Source organism: Spermophilus citellus (genome assembly GCF_964194105.1).
Source record: "Spermophilus citellus genome assembly, chromosome: 3".
Taxonomy (NCBI): Eukaryota; Metazoa; Chordata; class Mammalia; order Rodentia; family Sciuridae; genus Spermophilus; species Spermophilus citellus.
In genome coordinates, this window is record NC_138184.1 from 89,889,073 (window position 1) to 89,895,072 (window position 6,000).

Sequence of the window (6,000 nt, forward strand, 5' to 3'; positions counted from 1 at the left end):
GTCCATCAACCCAGCTTAAAGCTATCTCAGTTAAAGCAGGCTGGGAGAGGAGGCCTATTTCCACAGAGGCCCAGAAACCAGGGCGGGGCAGGAGCACCCACAGGCCTAACTGCCCAGGAGGGTGCATGAGGAGCAGTGTCAGCCCAAGGGCCATCTGGGAAAACTGAAGGGACTGGCTCTGCCCAAGTGGGCAGGCCCAGGCCACCCCCAGGCTTCTATCATAGCCAGAGAGCTCAGGATCTCTGTCAGGCCCTGATGTGGGAGGTGGGGAACCCTCAGAAGTCACTCCAGCCCCATCCTAGCGGAACATCAGCCTCCCAAGATCCCACCAAAATGCTCTCTTCACACCATTTTCCAGGAGATGGCGTCGCCTCAGGGGTTAAAAGAAATACAACATCCATCCTGCAGGCCCTGAAGGGATGCTGCAGGGACGGGGGCTGTGGGGGAGGGGGCTGGCTTCTGCAGTGCCCGGGTCCCAGGTATCCTGGCAGGGGCCCAAGGAGGTTCCCACCTTCTGCCGAGATGCCTATTCCCACCGAGGCAAGGGTACCCATACGCTCCCCACGCAGTGTCCGGCCTGGCGCACTAACCTGGTAGGGTCTTAGGTCGGGGGTCCTCTCGCTGGGCCCTTACCTGGCACCAGGTGGGCCGTAGCGGGGGGCGCGCAGCTGGCTCAGGTCGTCCAGGGCGCAGGTTCCACGCAGCTCATTGGAGATCGCGCTGCGAGCTGAGCTTGCTGCGCTCCGCCCGCCGCTGCTCCCGCCTCCTGCCCGCGCTACGCCGCTGCAAGGTCGGAGCTGAGCCCTGCGGGCGCAGCGGCCGGCTGACAGGCGGGGCGGGGCCTCGGGGGCGGAGTAGGCGGGGATTCCAAGAAGGACGGGGCTCCCAGGGTACGACCTAGCGAAATCTCGCTGGCGGGGCGGGGCCCGGGAAATTGGGCATGGTCTAGCAAACGGGGCGGGGCTTCCTGGCTAGAGGTCTATGAGCCTCCCTCGGAAGGCGGAGCCTCTTGGGGCAGGGCCGGGGCTAGTCGCCTGCTCACCTGCGGCAAGCCACGCCCCCATCTGGCTCGCTGGCCTCCAAGCTCTGGGTTCACCTGGAGGTTGCAGGTCCTGCTCAGGTCACCCAAAAGACCTCACCTGCTGGGAACCTGCTCTTTAACAGGTTTGTTTTCTCTTTTTTCCCTGGAGGACAGCCTGTGAACCCTGGAGGGTGGGGGTTAGGATCCTCACTCATCCATGCAACTGTCATTGAGGAAAAAGGGCCAAGTTGCTTATCCCAAACTAACAAATCTACACATTCTGTACGAGGATCGATGCAACCTAAAATATTTACCCATACTTTTTCTTTGAGAGTCTTACACAATATATTAACCATACTTTTTGCATCCTAGAACTAAGGAAATCGACCAACTGCCTGCTTACCCACCAGGACAGCACAGGTAGAACCTGACCTGATAGCTTCAGCTGCAATGCAAGCGTGGTTCTTTTTTAGGCTCGTTACCATCTCACTGTACTGCATTTCCCTATTAAGATTTCCTTAATCTTGTGCCATGTCAGTTGACAATCACCATGACAACGACCAAAGAAGCCCTTAATAGGAGCCAGAGGAGCACTTGAATTCTTAGAAAGTCTCCACCCAATCCTAGAAACCACAGGAATATTCCTTTCTTTAATCTATATCTACTACCTGCTCAGCCTCTGGGCTTCTCCTATTCTTTGTCCAAGAATAAAACTTTCCATGCTGCTTGATCAGGTTCTATTCTTTTTGCTGTGTGACCTTGGGTGGATGCCTTAGTCTCTCTGAGCCTGACTGGTTCTACGATTCCGAGAGGGAAAAAGGACCTAGCTTGGGTCAACATTGGTAACACAATGAAGATAAACCTTGAACAAGTTTGTTTTCTTTTTTCCCTGGAGGACACTTATGGAGTGTCTATGGAGCATCATACACTATTCTAAGCATTCGAGGAGCTGCTGCTACTTGGAAGGCTGAGGAAGGGGCATCACTGTAGCACAGGAGTTCAGGATCAGCCTGCCAACATAGCAAGAACCTGTCTCTTAAAACAAAGCAAAACAATACAAATAGGCATTTGAGATGTGACACCCAGAAATGAACCAAACAATATCCCCACCCCTTCTGTAGGTGACAGCCTAGTGAGGGAGTCAGACAATACCTAGAAGTAAATTACATATGATAGAAGGAAATAAATACATTTTGTGAAGAAAAATGGAATATTATATGAGATTGGGAGAGGGAAGGCAGCAAAGGTACTGAATGACTGCTGAGGGCCAGGTGTTAGGAATCTAGCTGTGTGTGAAAAGAAAACTCCCAGCTTTTGGAGAGCAGAGAGAAAATCCACAAGTAAATAACAGGATCATTTCAGTGTTGTAAATGAAATAAAACTCAGGGCAGCGACTGGAATTGGCATGGAGCAACTCAAATTGGAAAAATACTTCTCTGAGAAAGGGGAAGGGGAAAGGTGAGGAGGGAGCCATGGCCGATTGCGGGGAAGAGCATCTGGGCTAAAGGAACTGCAAGTTTAGAAGCCCTGAGGTGGGAACTAGCCTGGGCATCGAAGAACAGAAAGGGTCAGTGTGGTCTGAACCATGGAAATGAGCCCTGGGTAGGGAATGAGCCAATGCCCAGCAGGGAGCAGGGGACAAGATGTCTGTCCTCAGGCAGAGGATCAGAGCACTCTGAATCTAAAACAGCCTCTGCCGCTCACATGGGACACCTTCATGGAGGGGAATTTGGTAAAGTTCAGAATTTAAAACACTTTCTTTTGAGCAGCGCCTCATGGTGCACACCTGTAATCCCAGCGACTTGGGAGGCTGAGGCAGAAGGATTGCAAGTTGAGGCCAGCCTCAGCAACTTTGTGAGGTCCTAAGCAACTTAGTAAGACCCTGTCTCAAAATAATAAATAAAAAGGGCTTGGGATGTAGTTCAGTTGTTAAGCGTCCCTGGGTTCCTAGTACCGACCCAAACAAAAACACTTTCTTTTCTTTGTAAAGCATTAGATTTTTTTTTCTTAGTTGTAGATGGACACCTTAATTTTATTTAATTTTATGTGGTGCTAAGGATCAAACCCAGTGCTAGGCAAGTGCTCTGCCCCTGAGCCACAACACCAAACATGCTTTTGATCAAGTAAGAATTTCTTCTATAGATTAATGGAAAAGTGCTAAGAGATCATCATGAAGACAGCTATTATAGAAGCAAAAATCTGGATATAACCTAAATACCATCCCATAGGGAACTGTTGAGATAATTAGAGAGCATCCCTTTAGTAAAATATTCAATAGCAGGAGAAAAAAGGCACATATGTGACAGAAAGTTATATAAAGGCATGAAATGACCTAAATCTATTGGGGAAAGTTGAGCCAGAATACTGCTTGTGTAAAAATAAAGCAAATATACACATGTATTTGAAAAGAGTATATTGGATGGATCATTCAAAAAGCATAAGTTGGGCTAGAGATATAGCTAAGTTGTTAGAATGCTTGCCTCACATGTACAAGGTCCTGGGTTCAATCCCCAGCACCACACACACACACACACAAAAAAAAAAACCCACAAATGACAGAGTTGTATCCACATTCAGGTTCTTTTTGCTGTGTGACCTTGGGTGGATGCCTTAGTCTCTCTGAGCCTGTTTCCTCATCAGAGAGATGGGTAATAAAGATACCTATGCACTGGTATACTATGAAGGTGGAATTTTAAAACCCTGTAAGGTCGGCCCAAGGCACTGGTAAGGGAATGAGGATTATTTTGGAGAATGATGGATGACTCTGAACCCCTACTCACCTAATAGCATTACCAAAATACGAGTAAAAACTGTTAGCGATGTAAAACTGAGAGGAATAGGTTGACCTCATCACATTCCATTTCTCCACATGGACGAGTGTGCAGGTTCTCCAGTCCCTCACACACCTGTGCCTCTGTGCAGTTTGTCCCCTCTGCCAAGGACAGGCTTCCCAGGCTTCCCAGATCTGGCCACAGCACCTCCTTCATAGGAGCCCCCGCTTGCTTTTGTTGCACTTTAAACAATCAAAAGATGAGAGCTTGGTAAGGCAGGGAGGGCAAGCCTCAAGGTCAGGTGCATCCAGGAGGCCTCAGCACTGTCACTGGGGTGTGCTGAGGGACACTGAGTTGTGGCTGCCTTCTCAACACTTTTTCCACGCATCTCCCACTGGGTCCAAGTCCTGTGGGCTGAGGGACACAGCCCTACCCTGAGTCTAGTCACAGAAACCAGTTCAGGTAAGCTGCCACCAAGAACACCTGTGAGTGACTGCTAGTGAGAACAGTTTCTTTTTTGGGTGAGAGATGTTCTCAAAAACAACTGTGGTGATGGTTATACAATTCTGTGAATCTACTAAAAAACCTTTGCACTTAAATACACTTAAAATGCATGAATCATGTGGTATGTGTAAAATAAATATCAGTAAAGCTGTTATTAAAAATAAGAATATAAAGAAAGAAACATTGTGTACATTTCTTCATCCACAGGAATCAGTATTCCTGGAAGGGAAGACTCAAGACTTCGGCTGGAAATTCCAGGGTACAGACAACTTTCCCCAGACATGAAAGAAAAATAAGGAATCTGAATATTCAGCAGCCATACTCAGGACCATACATCTACACAGACTTAGAGTAAAGTAAATATACAGCAATAAATGCATATATGTGAGGAAGAGGAAGAGGAAGAAGGCAAGCATCAATGAACAAGTAGAATTTTCTAATTTAAAATATGCTATTTCCATAAAATGAAATACTTGGATATAAAAATATATATGAACTCTATGAATCATGTGGTATATGTAAAATAAATAACAGTAAAGCTGTTATTAAAAATAAGAATATAAAGAAACTCTATAATAAAGTTTGATGAGAGAAATAAAAAAGAACTAAATAAATGGAGAGATATTCCATGTTCATGGATAGCAAGACTCATTATTATTAAGATGTCAGTTCTTCCCAATTTGATTTTAGATTCAGTATAATCCAAATCAAAATCCCAGCAAATTATCTCGTGGGTGTTGACAAATCAATTCTAAGGTGTGCAAGGAAAAGTAAAAGACTTAGAATAGACAATATAATATGGAAGGAGTGTAAAGCAGGAGGACTATTTCCCAACTTCAAGGCTAATGATAAAGCCATAGTGATCCAGACAATGTGGTATTGGTGGAACAGTAGACAAATAAATCAATGGAACAGAACAGAGAGCACAGACCTAGACCCACACGAATACAGTTAACAGATCTTTGACAAAAGAACAAAGGCAACATAATGGAGAAAAGACAGTCTTTTCAATAAATGATGCTAAACTAACTATTGGATGTTTACCTGTAAAATAAGGATTCTAGACACAGACATCTAAATACCCTCAAAAAGTTAACTCAAAATACATCACAGTGCTGGGTGTGGTGGTGCATAGCTGCAATCCCAGTGACTGGGGAGGCTGAGGCAGGAGGACCTTGAGTTTAAGGCCAGCCTGGGCAACTTAGTGAGGTCCCAAACAACTCAGTGAGACGATGTCCCAAAAATAAATGAAAAGGGCTGGGGATGTAGCTCAGTGGTCAAGCACTCTGCCATTGAGCTACATATCCCAGCTTTTATAAAATTTGAAACAGTCTCATTAAATTGCTAAGGCTGGCCTCCAACTTGTAATCCTCCTGCCTCAACCTCCCCAGTCACTGGGATAACAGGTATGTGCCATTATGCTGGTTAGTGATACAACACCAAAGGCATAATCCATGAAAGATGTAATTAATAAACTGGTAAAAATTTCTTCTCTGGGAAGGACCCTATCAAGAGAGTGAAGAAAGACGGGACCGGGGTTGTGGCTCAGTGGCAGAGCATTTGCCTCGCACACGTGAGGCACTGGTTTTGATCCTGGGCACCAAAACCAGGAGAGGGAGGGAGAGGGAGGGAGGGGGAGGGAGGGAGGGAGAGGGAGGGGGAGGGAGGGAGGGAGGAAGAGGGAGAGGGAGGGAGGGAGGGGGA

General features: G+C 46.7%; 1 protein-coding gene across 2 annotated transcripts in view; it reads right to left on the reverse strand.

The window, feature by feature from the left end:
* Positions 1-781, reverse strand: part of ABCB9 (ATP binding cassette subfamily B member 9) — a 28,168-nt gene extending 27,387 nt beyond the window's left edge. Inside the window, exon 1 of one of the 2 annotated variants that reach the window (XM_081287378.1) lies at positions 634-781. The gene's annotated coding sequence lies outside the window, so the exon portion shown is untranslated. Of the gene's footprint in view, positions 1-590 lie in introns of both variants that reach the window. The other variant, XM_081287377.1, reaches the window with a different exon arrangement.
* Positions 782-6,000: the final 5,219 nt, after the last annotated feature.